Source organism: Trematomus bernacchii, unplaced genomic scaffold, assembly GCF_902827165.1.
Source record: "Trematomus bernacchii unplaced genomic scaffold, fTreBer1.1, whole genome shotgun sequence".
Classification (NCBI taxonomy): domain Eukaryota; kingdom Metazoa; phylum Chordata; class Actinopteri; order Perciformes; family Nototheniidae; genus Trematomus; species Trematomus bernacchii.
In genome coordinates this window covers 3,407,809-3,424,147 of record NW_022987477.1, presented here as the reverse complement: position 1 = coordinate 3,424,147, position 16,339 = coordinate 3,407,809, and positions in this window count along the sequence as shown.

Here is a 16,339-nt window from a genome sequence, read left to right as displayed (position 1 = left end):
TCAAGCATCTTACAGCTGTTGTAAATTACATATGTATATACACATACTTATCCTCATATGATTATTTCCCTACCTCACATTAAATCAGATGTTCTTTATGCTATAATGTATTGTATACCTGTGGTGTTTATTTTTATTATTTTATTATCTTTGCTTTGTAATGCCTGTTGTAAAATGCCATTATATAATGTGTTTTTACTGTATTTATTCATAAAAAGTATTTTAATTCGTTTTGTAAAGCACTTTGAATTGTCGTGTACAGAAAAGTGCTATATAAATAAACTTGCCTTGCCTTGCCTATAAACAACCAAATGTGTGTTTCGTGATAGCATTCTACATGAGGATGAAAAATTAAAGAAAAAGAAAACAAAGTTTAATATTTCAAAATGAGTGACCCATCTGTAAGTAGACTGGGCCTCCCATATAACCTGGCTGAGCCAATATACAACAATCAGCCAAATAACTTTTCAATAAATTCTCTATTAACATGTTTCAGGTCCTTAGGTTGGCAGTAAACATAAGGCCTACAGTATACTGTATGCACACATATACTGTATAAACTCAAATGTGAATTTTCCTTCACATTGAATCAGCAATCAGAAATTATGCAAATCAAATCAACTTTCAATCAGTCTTTGAGCTCCTTGAGTTGAAAAAGCAAACCAAAAACCTGCACAGAACACTGCACTGAATCATTCAAGGTAAGGCTAAACAGCATACGGCCTGTTAGGGAGTGTCTTTCAGTTCCTTGAGTTTGTCAGTTAGCTGTCTCTCCAAAGTCTCCAGATGTCTTTCCTTTTCCTTTGCAGCTCTTCCAAGGCCATTGGGCTTGGAGATGAAGCTTACTTTACCCCAACTGGAACCCCCGATGCCGAACTCAGTCGTCAGGTGGAAAAACTATGGCAGATAGGTGTCCCCCCCCCTTCCAGAAAGAGCCAGGCATCACCAGATCCAAGCGCCCCTCCAGTCCAGTGGACCCCCTTCCAGCAGCTCATTGACCGGGTCCTGCGTCCCACTCTCAGTATGCAGATATCCGGATGACTACATCGTTCAAAGTGAGATGTTGGGGCAGGTAAAGGCGGGGCTCCAAGCTAACCTGAAGAAGAGTGAGTTGGGGTATCTGGGGTCGATGGAGTCTCCTCTTTGGTGCCGGGATGGGTGGGAGGTGGTGGTAGGTAGCAGCAGGTGTATGTGCAACACATCTTTATTCTTAAGAAAAGCTTTAAGTACAATTGATTGTTTTTGTTCATTTAATATTGAGGAGAGCCAACAGGAAGTCTCTCATCAGCTGCAGCCTTCTTCTTTATTTTCCAAAATGCCTCCACGCTCCTCTGTACGTCTCAAACTCGCCCCGTGATGAATAAACTGTGAACAAATAAAACCTGAGCTTACAGATTTGTCTGGAACACCAGAAAAACACTGAGCAATAACTACATTTTAACTAAGTGTTGAAACCTCAATAAATAAACTCCACACGGTACGACCCCTCACCTTTCTGTGTGTCTTCACTTCCTGTCACCTGAGAGGAGAAGGAGAGAGAGAGAGAATAATGATGATGATGATAAGACAAAGAGAAACAGCTAAAATGATGAAGAGAGAAAGAAGAGTGTTGTTTTCCTCTGAGGTCACGCTCCATTAAAGAGTTTCATATCTTGATGAATGGAGGATATGGTTTCAGTACTCACAGGTCTTCTGGATCGTGGCTTTGATCGTCTCTCCTCTGATCCTGTAGGGATGAACACAACCCAACAGTTTAAGATCCAGTTTAAATAAGTGTTTGTTCTTTGAGTCAGCTTCAGAGTCCTGATCTCATGCTTTACATCCCATCATATCTTCTCTGCAAACACTATGACTGCCTGCCACAGCTCTCAGCTGCATGACAGGATCAGGGGGGTCCAAACTTTTTTCACCGAGGGCCACATACAGAATAATATATAAAGGTCTGGGCCGCTCTCTAGAGGTTTACTGCCTCATAAGTGCCGCAGTTTGGACACCCCTGGTCTAGAAACTAAAAACATCCCATAAGAACAGACCACCTTTCCCACTCTTCTGTAAAATCCCATATGTCTGTTAGAGAGTTGATTACTAAATGTGGCTTTGCATGTTCAGCTGGCCTTCTATAGTTGATGGAAGAATGAAAGAGCCTGCAGTCAGTGGGTAACATCACTGATCTGTTTCCCCAGTGAGAGAAACACCTCCCTGTGGTTCATACAATACTGCTGAACCAGCAGAGACCCCTTACTGACCAGAGAGTCTCCAGTCTGCAGTCTGGACTCTCCATAAGATCTCTCAGCAGCTTCTCTGAATCCTGAAGAGCGTTGTCTCTCAGGTCCAGATCTCTCAGATGGATGTTGGACTTCAGAGCTGAGGCCAGAGCAGAACAGCTGATCTCTGACAAACTGCAGCTAACCAGTCTGAATAAAGAAAACATGATGAGGATAAAAATCAGTTTATAATCAGATGTGTTACTCAACATTGAAATGAATGGGAACAAAAACACATGTCTTCTTCAGAAAGTCAACTTTATCCTGTAAAACTAATATTACTTTAGATGAACTTTATTCAGACGCTATGGTTTACTAAATATTAAAAACATAGATTTACTTTGAACAACTAACATCTATTACAGTTCCTTTAAGAATCAGTCAACATTTATCTCTGCAGTTCTTACTTTAGTACCTACAATAGAAAGTATGAATAAAAGAACATTTACAACTTAAAGGTGGGGTAGGTAAGTTTGAGAAACCGGCTCGAGATACACTTTTTGTTATATTCCATGGAATGCTCTTAACATCCCGATAGCAATGAATATCTGAAGTGCTTTGACAAAAAATCCATAAAAAAAATGTCATCTGTGGAAGCCGTAGTACTGTAAAAAGCACGACCAATCATTTTAGCCGGCCCGGCTAAAATAACTGGATGGCCTACCTGCCTGTCAGCCTTCCATCTGTGCACAAACTTATCTCGTGCCCTCATTGGTCATGTGCGCGTTCGTGTGTGTTGGAGGAGGGGCTCTGTAAGGAAGTGGCAGATTTTCTCCGGTTGTGTATTTTCAAATTCTAGCGCACTCGAGCTGGTTTCTCAAACTTACCTACCCTACCTTTAATAGATGTAAGTTAATTACGTAGAAGAATCAGGTTGAATAACTAATGAAACATGAGATCTCCAGCAGTAACAGAGAGTCAGTGAACTGACCTGAGAGTCTCCAGTCTGCAGTCTGGACTCTCCAGAAGATCTCTCAGCAGCTCCACTCCTGAATCCTTCAGAGCGTTGCTACTCAGGTCCAGATCTCTCAGATGGGAGGGGTTGGATTTCAGAGCTGAGATCAGAGCAGAACAGCTGATCTCTGACAAACTGCAGCCCCTCAGTCTGAATAAAGAAAACATGATGAGGATAAAAATCAGTTTATAATCAGATGTGTTACCCAACATTGAAATGAATGGGAACAAAAACACATGTCTTCTTCAGAAAGTAAACTTTATCCTGTAAAACTAATATTACTTCAGATGAACTTTATTCAGAAGCTATGGTTTACTAAATATTAAAAACATAGATTTACTTTTTACAACTAACATCTATTACAGTTCCTTTAACCTGTTAGACCCCAAGCCTGTTTTTCAGGTTTCAGGCTCGAAAATGACATGCCCAGAACAAATGACTATAACTTCACTTCTAAAAGGGTTAAATTAATAATCTTTTTTCTCAAAGCAAGGTTACATCTGTGAGTTGGATGTAGAAGTGTCAGAATCAATATAGATGTTTCTGTGTCAGAGTAAATTCAGATGGAACATAGTAAAAAAAGTGTAAATTCTTACCTCCGCCTAAAAAAACCCCATTACTTATAGTGAAAACCACCCTTGAATGATGGGTTAGTAGCCTAAAAGCTTTAAGAATCCAAAGTATAACATATAATAAGTACCCTGTATCAAGATTGAGGCAAAACAAGTGAAAATTGACCTTTTTAGAGATATTTAGGGAAAAAAAGTCCAGGCGGACTAAGCTTTGGGCACATTTGGGCACATCTGGTTCCATCAGTGCCATTTGACCTTTTTCAGGTACCAGAATGTAAAAATCATTTTATAACATTGAATCATCACTATAGTTATTCATTCCATTAAAAAAAAGATAAAGAAAAAAAAAGAAATTATTGTAATATTTAAAAAATAAATACAAATATTTAACCTGCTAATTATTGTCATGGATTTGAAAACTGATGTTGTTTATTTGCTATGTTCTGGCTGCTAGCTCAGTGAATTCTTGCCTGCAGTGATGGGGTGTATACCCATGGAATCTGTGGAATCTCAGCTTTCAGATGATGTGTTGTTTGTGCAGAAAGTATGAATTATAAATGATCATTTTTGTGAGTTATGAGCAGAAATAGCATTAGTCCGTCTTTGCTAAGGGCTCATTGAAAGGCTTCTTGTGGGAATTATTTTTTTTTATTTTTTATTTTTTTCGTATCGTCAGTTAGCTGAGTTTCTTCCCGTCAGCTGGGTGTGGAACATTAATAGTTTCATAAATGACACTTCAGAGATCACACTGGTGCTAGCAGATGTAGCATTTTCGGACCCTTCGGCGGGTCCGTGGGGTTTAACAGAATCAGTCAACATTTATCTCTGCAGTTCTTACTTTAGTACCTACAATAGAAAGTATGAATAAAAGAACATTTACAACTTAATGGATGTAAGTTAATTATGTGAAGAATCAGGTTGAATAACTAATGAAACATGAGATCTCCAGCAGTAACAGAGAGTCAGTGAACTGACCCGAGAGTCTGCAGTCTGCAGTCTGGACTCTCCAGAAGATCTCTCAGCAGCTCCACATGTGAATCCTGCAGAGTGTTGATACTCAGGTCCAGATCTCTCAGATGGATGTTGGACTTCAGAGCTGAGATCAGAGCAGAACAGCTGATCTCTGACAAACTGCAGTACCTCAGTCTGAATAAAGAAAACATGATGAGGATACAAATCAGTTTATAATCAGATGTGTTACTCAACATTGAAATGAATGGGAACAAAAACATATATCTTCTTCAGAAAGTCAACTTTATCCTGTAAAACTAATATTACTTCAGATGAACTTTATTCAGACGCTATGGTTTACTAAATATTAAAAACATAGATTTACTCTGAACAACTAACATCTATTTCAGTTCCTTCAAGAATCAGTCAACATTTATCTCTGCAGTTCTTACTTTAGTAGCTAAAAATGAAAGTATGAATAAAAGAACATTTACAACTTAAAGGTGGGGTAGGTACGTTTGAGAAACCGGCTCGAGATACACTTTTTGTTATATTCCATGGAATGCTCTTAACATCCCGATAGCAATGAATATCTTAAGTGCTTTGACAAAAAATCCATAAAAAATGTTCATCTGTGGAAGCCGTAATACTGTAAAAAGCACGACCAATCATTTGAGCCGGCCCGGCTAAAATAACTGGATGGCCTACCTGACTGTCAGCCTTCCATCTGTGCACAAACTTAACTCGTGCCCTCATTGGTCATGTGCGCGTTCGTGTGTGTTGGAGGAGGGGCTCTGTAAGGAAGTGGCAGATTTTTTCCGGTTGTGTATTTTCAAATTCTAGCACACTCGAGCTGGTTTCTCAAACTTACCTACCCTACCTTTAATGGATGTAAGTTAATTACGTAGAAGAATCAGGTTGAATAACTAATGAAACATGAGATCTCCAGCAGTAACAGAGAGTCAGTGAACTGACCTGAGAGTCTCCAGTCTGCAGTCTGGACTCTCCAGAAGATCTCTCAGCAGCTTCACTCCTGAAGCCTTCAGAGCGTTGCTACCCAGGTTCAGATCTCTCAGATGGATGTTGGACTTCAGAGCTGAGATCAGAGCAGAACAGCTGATCTCTGACAAACTGCATCTCTCCAGTCTGAATAAAGAAAACATGATGAGGATACAAATCAGTTTATAATCAGATGTGTTACTCAACATTGAAATGAATGGGAACAAAAACACATGTCTTCTTCAGAAAGTCAACTTTATCCTGTAAAACTAATATTACTTCAGATGAACTTTATTCAGACGTTATGGTTTACTAAATATTAAAAACATAGATTTACTTTTTACAACTAACATCTATTACAGTTCCTTCAAGAATCAGTCAACATTTATCTCTGCAGTTCTTACTTTAGTACCTACAATAGAAAGTATGAATAAAAGAACATTTACAACTTAATGGATGCAAGTTAATTATGTAGAAGAATCAGGTTGAATAACTAATGAAACATGAGATCTCCAGCAGTAACAGAGAGTCAGTGAACTGACCTGAGAGTCTTCAGTCTGCAGTCTGGACTCTCCAGAAGATCTCTCAGCAGCTCCACATGTGAATCCTGCAGAGTGTTGATACTCAGGTCCAGATCTCTCAGATGGATGTTGGACTTCAGAGCTGAGATCAGAGCAGAACAGCTGATCTCTGACAAACTGCAGTACCTCAGTCTGAATAAAGAAAACATGATGAGGATAAATATCAGTTTATAATCAGATGTGTTACTCAACATTGAAATGAATGGGAACAAAAACATATATCTTCTTCAGAAAGTCAACTTTATCCTGTAAAACTAATATTACTTCAGATGAACTTTATTCAGACGCTATGGTTTATTAAATATTAAAAACATAGATTTACTCTGAACAACTAACATCTATTACAGTTCCTTTAAGAATCAGTCAACATTTATCTCTGCAGTTCTTACTTTAGTAGCTACAATAGAAAGTATGAATAAAAGAACATTTACAACTTAATGGATGTAAGTTAATTATGTGAAGAATCAGGTTGAATAACTAATGAAACATGAGATCTCCAGCAGTAACAGAGAGTCAGTGAACTGACCTGAGAGTCTCCAGTCTGCAGTCTGGACTCTCCAGAAGATCTATCAGCAGCTCCACATGTGAATCCTTCAGATCGTTGTTACTCAGGTCCAGATCTCTCAGATGGATGTTGGACTTCAGAGCTGAGATCAGAGCAGAACAGCTGATCTCTGACAAACTGCAGCTCATCAGTCTGAATAAAGAAAACATGATGTAACTTTAGAAAACAATGTTCCTGTTTGAAATAACTCCAGGTTTAATAATCTGTTCAGAGTTAAACAGGGTTTCAAAGGTCTCCTATCATGCTATCTTTAGGCATATATTATGGGTCTCAGATATACACAAATATATTAAAACATGTCTATGAAGTGTTTTGCTGCAAATACCAAACAGATCATGCATTTTAGAAATCCCTCATATCCCTCTGTTTCAGCTGTTAGAGAAACGCAGGTTCGGGTCCTTAGCTTGAAAAAAGAGGAGGGGGGGCTAATGCCTGATCAGAATTACCCGGCAGATTCAGCTAAATGCTGCCGTGATTGAACTCCATATCATGTTCCAAACCATATCAAGGATTATCTCTGAAACAGTATGGAGCTCAAACTCTTTCTCTCTCTCAGGTTTACCACGAGGTGAGTTCCTTTTGATTTCCTGCTTCTTTACACATGCTCTCTCCAGTACAGGTTAGCTCTGAGTGTTAGCCATGCTAATGTAAACACAGACCCTATTACTTTCAGAACATATCTCATTGTTTCTGACAGCAACGTTTCTGATTGGCCCGTGGGTGTAAAGCCCGCCCACATTTTAGTATGTCGTCATCACGCAGCAAATCTGGATCAGCTCCGTTGTTCCCCCGTTTTTAGAGACACGGGTACGGAGGAAAAGAGAGAGGGTTTTATTTCCTGACACTTTGTGAGTCTCCTGACACACCAGGGACACATGTTGATGTAGAAAAGACATCACTTTGTGAGTCTCCTGACACACCGGGGACACACCGGGGACACATAGTAATGTAGAAAAGACATCATAAAGTCACTTTTGCATGATAGGAGACCTTTAATCTCAGAGATGATGTAGAAACAATCCACTGATAATCATGGACTCATGGAGCACAGAGTGAGTCTGAGGAAGCTCAAACACTCTCCCTCACACATTCACCTTCTCTTTGTTATTCTGATCAATATTTAGTCATTAGCAAAAATGGAAGAAACCATTTTAATGTATTTTTTTCAAATTCAGAAAATGATAAGCACAAACAGATGAAGTTCAGTCAGTGAACTGACCTGAGAGCCTCCAGTCTGCAGTTTGGACTCTTTAGTCCAGAACTCAGCAGCTCCACTCCTGAATCCTCCAGAGTGTTGTCACTCAGGTCCAGATCTCTCAGATGGGAGTGGTCAGACTTCAGAGCTGAGGCCACGACTTCACAGTGAGCATCTGAGAGCCTACAGTGAGTAAGTCTATAATAACACATATATTACAACATGTGTTAAAGAAAGAGGAAACATAATGACCTCAAGCATTTGATGAACAAAATATTTGACATATGTTCTGATTGAGATTTGCTGTTAGTCCATTTGATATATAATTATATATAATAATAGAGTGTAATGTGTTGTCAGTGTGATCTGATCACATGTCTGTGCTCCTGCTCTCACTGACTGTTACCATAGAAACAGAAATTACATAAATCACTTGACAATATTAGAGATGTACATATTTAAATGTTAGTTCATATTTAGATGTGAATGATGGATGTTTTGGTTTCTCTGAGCATCTGGAAATGTATTGTGCACACAAACACAAGTAACAAACCAATACAGTTTCAATATTTGAAACTGAATACCATCAGATGTTCTCACTATATGAGTATTAAGACATAACTCTGGTATTGGTGGGCTCTGATATAGATCTGATTTTAAACTCTTAAACATTGTGATAAAAACTTGTGTGTGTTTAATGATAAAGAAACTACTAGAAAGTAATAATAACTGATAACTGTAAGTCCTGCTGTGTGGTGTGATCACATGCTGAGAAACCTCTAGAGTCCTTCATGTGTTTGACATGTCGCCTCCATCACTCAATATGAAGAGAGAAACGGTTCAATTGAACTATTATTATAAATAAATAGAAGAACAGTGTTGGTTTATTTTGCTCTCAGTATTTAAACAGCAGAAATGTTATAGTGTTTATTTGAATAATTAAACTCCTGATCCACATTAGTTTATAAAGTTAATCACATCTGGACTTACCTGGCCGTCCTGCAGTTCCTCACAGCTGGAATCAGTCTCCGTCGTCCCTCCTGTGATGTGTTGTACTTCTTCAGGTCCAACTCATCCAGAACCTCCTCTGACATCTGCAGCATGTAGGCCAGAGCAGAGCAGTGGATCACAGAGAGTTTCTCCTTTGATCTGTTCTCTGACTTCAGGAACTCTGTGATCTCCTGATGTACTGAGTGGTCCTTCATCTCTGTCAGACAGTGGAAGATGTTGATGCTCCTGTCAGGAGAGATTTTAGAACTGTTAATCTCCTTCAGGTTGTTGATGGCTCTCTGGTTGATTTCTGGACGGTTGTCTGTGCGACCCAGCTGGCCTCTGATGGCTCTCTGGTTGATTTCTGGACGGTTGTCTGTGCGACCCAGCAGGCCTCCTAACAGTCTCTGGTTGGACTCCAGAGAGAGGCCGTGGAGAAAGCGGACAAACAGGTCCAGGTGGCCATTTCTACTTCTGAGGGATTTCGCCATGGCTCCCTTCAGGAAGACATCTAGGGATGGGTAATCCTGATCTGTGTTTTTACCGTTCTTATAGGGCCAGTCTTTCTTCAGGAAGTCCTTCAGTACCTTTGTGTTCCTGTTGGTGTAACAGTGGAACATGTAGACTGCAGCCAGAAACTCCTGAATGCTCAGATGAACAAAGCAGTAGACTGTTTTCTTGAAGATCACTCTCTCTCTTTTAAAGATCTCTGTACAAACTCCTGAGTGCACCAAGGCCTCGGTAACATCAAGACCACAGCGCTCCAGGTCTTCTTGGTAGAACATGATGTCTCCTTTCTCCAGATGTTCAAACGCCAGCCTCCCCAGCTTCAGAAGAACCTTCCTGTCAGCCTCCGTCAGCTGCTGTGGACTCGTCTCATGTCCCTCTTCATACTTCTGCTTCTTCCTCTTGGTCTGGACCAGCAGGAAGTGTGAGTACATGTCAGTGAGGGTCTTGGGCAGCTCTCCTCTCTGGTCTGTAGTCAACATGTGGTCCAGAACTGCAGCAGTGATCCAGCAGAAGACTGGGATCATGCACATGATGTGGAGGCTCCTGGAGCTCTTGATGTGAGAGATGATTCTGCTGGACAGGTCTTCATCACTCGATCTCCTCCTGAAGTACTCCTCCTTCTGGGCGTCAGTGAAGCCTCGTACTTCTGTTACCCTGTCCACACACTCAGGAGGGATCTGATTGGCCGCTGCAGGTCTGGAAGTTATCCAGATGAGAGCCGAGGGAAGCAGCTTCCCCCTGATGAGGTTTGTCAGCAGCACGTTGACTGAGGACTGCTGTGAGACATCAGACACAACCTCATTGTTTCTGAAATCCAGAGAAAGTCTGCTTTCATCCAGGCCGTCAAAGATGAGCAGCACTTTACAGACAGCCAGCTGCTCTGCTGTGACCTTCTGTAAGGTTGGATGGAAATCATGGAGCAGCCTGAGAAGACTGTACTGCTCACCTTTGATCAGGTTCAGCTCCCTGAAGGAGAGCGGGATCACCAGACTGACATCTTGGTTTCCCAAACCCTCGGCCCAGTCCAGAGTGAACTTCTGCACTGAGAAGGTTTTTCCAACTCCAGCGACTCCGTTGGTCAGGACCGCTCTGATGTGAGTCTGTTGGTCAGGTAAGGCTTTAAAGATGTCCTGGCACTTGATTGGAGTTTCATGGAGGGTCTCTTTCTTGGAAGCTGTCTCCAGCTGCCTCACCTCATGTTGGGTATTAACCTCTTCACTCTGGCCTTGTGTGATGTAGAGCTCAGTGAAGATCCTGTTGAGGAGGGTTTCACTTTCATCAGTTCCTTCAGTCACACGTTCACATCTCCTCCTCAGACTGAGCCTATGTTCATCTAAAACCTCCTGCAGACCACTATCTGCTGAAAGAGAAGGGAACATGAGAGAATCAGGAAATGCTTTTGAGAATCTAACAATAAAACTAATAAAAACAGACTGAGTTTAAATGTTTTATAAACATTTTAATGTCTATGCTCTTCAACAGAATACCTAATAAAAAAATCAAATGAACCAGGAAGAGGAATAAGACGCTGCATGTGTTCGGCCTCTTACCTCGTACAGAGCTGGTCTGACTGGCTGTCTGCAGGCCAGCTCTGGTTCTGGGTCTTTCTCCACACTGGGGACAGGAGGGGTCTCCTGATGGTGGTCGCTGCTCCCAGTATGAGGTGATGCACTGTCTGCAGAACCAGTGTCCACAGCTGGTAGAGACTGGATCCTTCAGGACGTCCTGACACAGAGCACAGCCGGACAGCTGCTCCTCCACAGGAACACCACTCTTCCTCTTCCCTCTGTGGAGATCAACACATCCTTTATAGCACTTTACATTAGTGGAGCTGATTCTCACCAAAGGTACAACAAGGGGGAAAATTCTAGTTTGATATTTAAAAAAGATCTATATAATATACCCTTGTGATCAGGTTGACCGCTTACAATTCACATGATCATAAAACCAAAGAGCATCCTGTCTGGATTCATGACCCAGAGGAGCACATGTTCCCTGTTGTATTAACCTGGTACACTATAAACCCAACTTGCATAGAATCTGCTGTGAATTAATAGCAATAAACATATGGAAAGAATGCCTAAATAACAACAGAATGATACTGATTTGTAAAAAGCCTGAGTTAATGCTTTGTCAGGTCTGTCTCCAACACAATGAGCATAACAACCTTTTTAAATGTTTTTTTCTGAAGAGACCGGTTTGATTAAAGCTAGGCTAACATTAGCTGCTCCATCAACACTCAGAGTAACTTCATGAAGTCATAAGTACAGCAGTCACTATATTGTTAGCACCACAGACAGTCTCTGGTTTATACAGGAACATGAATAACCCTGATTTAATATGAGCTGCTGTAGAGCTCTGTTCTCCTCTCTGATTCCCCTCAGACCGTCAGAGACCCCAGGAGCACCATCTCAACACTGACAGGTTTTTGTAACAGAGCGTCACTAACTTTACACTCAAGTTGAAATGTGTCACGCTGCACGAATACGCAGGTGATATGAATTTAACATCTTCACTTCCTTCGTGTTGCCAGGCATTGATTCAGGGGTCACCAACCTTTTTTAGGGTGAGGGCTACTTTCAAAAAATAAAACAAGTCGGGGGCTACTTTTACTCCTCTTTTTTTTGTTTTTTGCAGTGTATATATTTAGCACATTTTAACATGATGATATGCTGACCTTTAACCTTTGTTTGCTGTTTGGGTCTGTGGGACCCGTTTTCAGTGTTTACTAAAAGAACATGTATGCAATTTAATTATTTGAACCTGCTTTATTTGGGGGTGGACGGGCCTCACCTCCTCTAGGGGGGTCCTCACCTCCTCTAGGGGGGTCCTCACCTCCTCTAGGGGGGGCCTCACCTCCTCTAGGGGGGTCCTCACCTCCTCTAGGGGGGGCCTCACCTCCTCTAGGGGGGTCTGGGGCATTCATCCCCGGGAAGATGTTTTTTTAAATGTTGAAGTGAAATGCATCAATCTGGAGCACTTTGAGCACCAGATGAATTGATGGATACAGCTCTCAACACTCAGATGAAAGAGAGCTGTATACTTTTCAATAATCCAAACATCTTTAGAATATGATCACAACCAATAACAAATCATTTAAACTGGTTTATTCTTATCTTATGTTACCTATAGCATTCTTTCTTTTTATTTATGCTTATTTTACTAATCACTCCCCTTTCAAACTGTTTTTTGTTTTTTTTACTCTCCTATACACATTGGAATGATTTCTTACTTTATCTATATTAAATAGATAAAGGTGTGCTCTCCCTAGCTCTCTCGCTCTCTCTCTCTCTCTCTCTCTCTCCCTCCCTCCCTCTCTCCCTCCCTAGCTCTCTCTCTCTCCCTCCCTCCCTCCCTAGCTCTCTCTCTCCCCCCCCCTCTCTCTCTCTCCCTCCCTAGCTCTCTCTCTCGCTCTCTCTCGCTCGCTCACAGAGGCTGTGTGCTCCTCTGTGGCGATGACGGCTTGCGTTAAAAAAATAAAAATAAACATATTTGTAAAGTGGGGGGACACAAACGGGATTTCGAAAAGAGCGGGGGACATTTCCCCCCTGTCCCAGGTGGAAATTACGCCATGCGTGTGTGTGCGTCAAGTGCAATAAATATATATGCAAGTTGCAACACGCAGAGTAAAACTCTGCCCCCCATGTGTTGTATAGGCTGGCATGATAGGCTGCTCAATGGGGCTGATGTGTTGTGTAGATTCTGCCAGAAGGAAAATCAGCGGGGAGGTGCCTTTTCTTCGCGACTGCAACGCTGGTCCCGCAAATCAAGCAAGAACGTGATTGGTCGATATTCATTGTGGGGGAGGAGGGGTGTTAGATAGATATAGAGTTGTAGTAAGTAGATAGAGTTCGCTATGATTTAGGTTTCGTTTATGCATAGGGTAGATTCTTTTAATTACATTTCCTTTTTTGTTTTGTGTATTTTATACATTTTGGATTTGCTTGGCGAGCTATTTTTAGAACATGCCCCGCGGGCGACTCACGGTGCCCGCGGGCGACCAAGTGCCCGCGGGCACCGTGTTGGCTACCCCTGGGTCTTTGTATTGACTCTACATGTAATATCACAAAACTCTGTTTTATCTGCTAATGCTAAACACAACCAGCTCACCAGGTTATCACTATTATTAATAAACATCTTAAAAAGACATATCATAGACATGCCCAATTTGGTAAATAATGTTTTGGACAATATATATAGTTTTTAAATCAGAATTGATCAACATTTTTGCTATTTAAAACCATTTTATACACAGATACAATGATAATATAATTGCATATTGAAATATCCTTAGATAATGTTAGCTTACTCTGCTGCGTGTTTCCTTTACAAACGGCTCACATGATATCATTAAAGAACAGTTTAGTATATTAGATTACATCACTCTTACTTTGTGTCTGAGGGTCCAGGTTCATTACTGAAGTGTAGAGGTTCCCCCATAGACCGGTCACTCTTCAGAGACCACTTGGAGACCGTAGACTCTGCTCTCTGTCTGTGGAATCAAATCAAAGTTTATTTATAAAGCACATTTATAAAGCACATTTAAAAGCGATTTTTGGTCGGGCCAAAGTGCTGTACATGTAATAAATACTACAATCACATAAAAACACATTACTACAATCACAATAAAAGACAATAAATTACAACAGATATATAAAAAAAACACGAAAAAGTCAGGAGTCGTGCTCTGCTCTAACTAAAAGGCCAGGGAGAAGAAGTGTGTCTTAAGAGTAGATTTAAAACCCCTAGGGTCTGGGCCGACCTCACATGGAGGGGCAGAGTGTTCCAGAGCCTCGGGCCAGCTGCTGCGAAGGCTCGGTGCCCTCGGGTTTTAAGCCTGGTCTTGGGCACTATCAGCAGCAGCTGGTCAGCAGACCTTAAAGCTCTTGTTGGGGTGTAGCGCTGGATGAGTTCAGCTATATATTGCCAGAATTGGGGTGATGTGGTCACGCTTTTTGTGGCCAGTGAGTAAACGTGCAGCTGTGTTCTGGACTAGCTGCAGGCGTTTAATTGATGCCTGGTCCATACCCACGTACAGAGCGTTGCAGTAGAAAACAACACATGTTTTAAACATCATTAGTTCATTTAAAGAGCAGCTTTTGATCTATGACTGTTCACCTAATTAAAGATTTTTAGAGTTTTTGAGTCGTGGTTGTGGGTTTCTGTTGTTAAAATTCATTTGAGTGTGAAACGTTTTACATATTTGTATTTTATTTGCTTAAAGGTAAGTTTGAGAAACCAGCTCGAGATCGCTAGAATTTGAAAATACACAACCGGAGAAAATCTGCCACTTCCTCACAGAGCCCCTCCTCCAACACACACGAACGCGCACATGACCAATGAGGGCACGAGATAAGTTTGTGCACAGATGGAAGGCTGACAGGCAGGTAGGCCATCCAGTTACTTTAGCCAGGCCGGCCGAAAAAGATATTCCTTCATGCTATCGGGATGTTAAGAGCATTCCATGGAATATAACAAAAAGTGTATCTCGAGCCGGTTTCTCAAACTTGCCTACCCTACCTTTAATTTAACACAAAGTCCAACATGTAGAGTGTGAGGATGATTTCACTAGTAGATTATTTACTATCATTGATGATGACAAGAAGCAAGAGTTCAATTCAACTTTGTTAATGTACTCTACTGGGTTTCATTAAACAGTGTAGATGATCAGATACCAACAAACTGGATCCTCTTCAGGTCAGTTTACAGGAGAAACTCTTACTTTGTGTCTGAGGGTCCAGATTCATTACTGAACTTTAGAGGAAGACCCATAGACCGGTCACTCTTCAGAGACAGACAGCTGGAGACTGAAGATTTGTCCTCTTCCTCATCTTTTAAATCACTCATCTTCTCCAGTCTGACACACACACACACACACACACACACACACACACACACACACACACACACACACACACACACACACACACACACAATACATTAAATCAGTCAGACTTCAGGCCACTCTCCATTTTGTCTGTGCTGGGCTGTCACATGTTATGTAACTCTGACGAATCAGAAAACAGGAAATAATAAAAGTTGACAACACTTGCAGAAGTCTCATTGGACTCTAGGACGCAGATTTTTAACCGAGTTATTTTCTGACATCCAGTAAAACAGAGTAAATAATGAATGTGTTACAAAGCAGTCATGGTGTTAACACTCACCCTGTTCTCCTCCTCCTGCTCCGAGCTGTAAAATGGCGTCTGACAGTCTGACAAGTATGACTTCAAATGTTCACCTTCCCTCCCTGTCTGCACCTCCTCCCTCTGATTCATAACCAGCCTTATCAGCTGAACCAGTTCACACACAGGAACTTTGTTCAGTGAGATAAAAAAAGACATGCAGCTAAAAACAAGCTCAAACAAAGTTATCAAAAGGACACAACATCCACACATCAGCGTCCATAGGATATAATTAAATCTGCTTTATATGAAAAACAATGAACAGCGACTCTTAAATAAAAACACAAAGCTCAAATTTAACTAATTTACAGGATGTGCCAAAATCAGGGCTGAAATAGAGATTTCACCTCTACATGTAGCAAGGTGGAAGGAGGAAAAGTGTTTTACAGTTTTTCTCGATTGCTACGTAACACACATTTCTTTTTAAATTGCTCAGTTTCTCAGAACACTAAAAACAATTCACAAAACCACACACCCTAACCCCTAACCCTAGCTGGAGGGAGAGGACGTGGACAAATAAGAGTACTCTCTAATGAAATGAAATGTTATCAACCATGGTTTGACGATGAGAG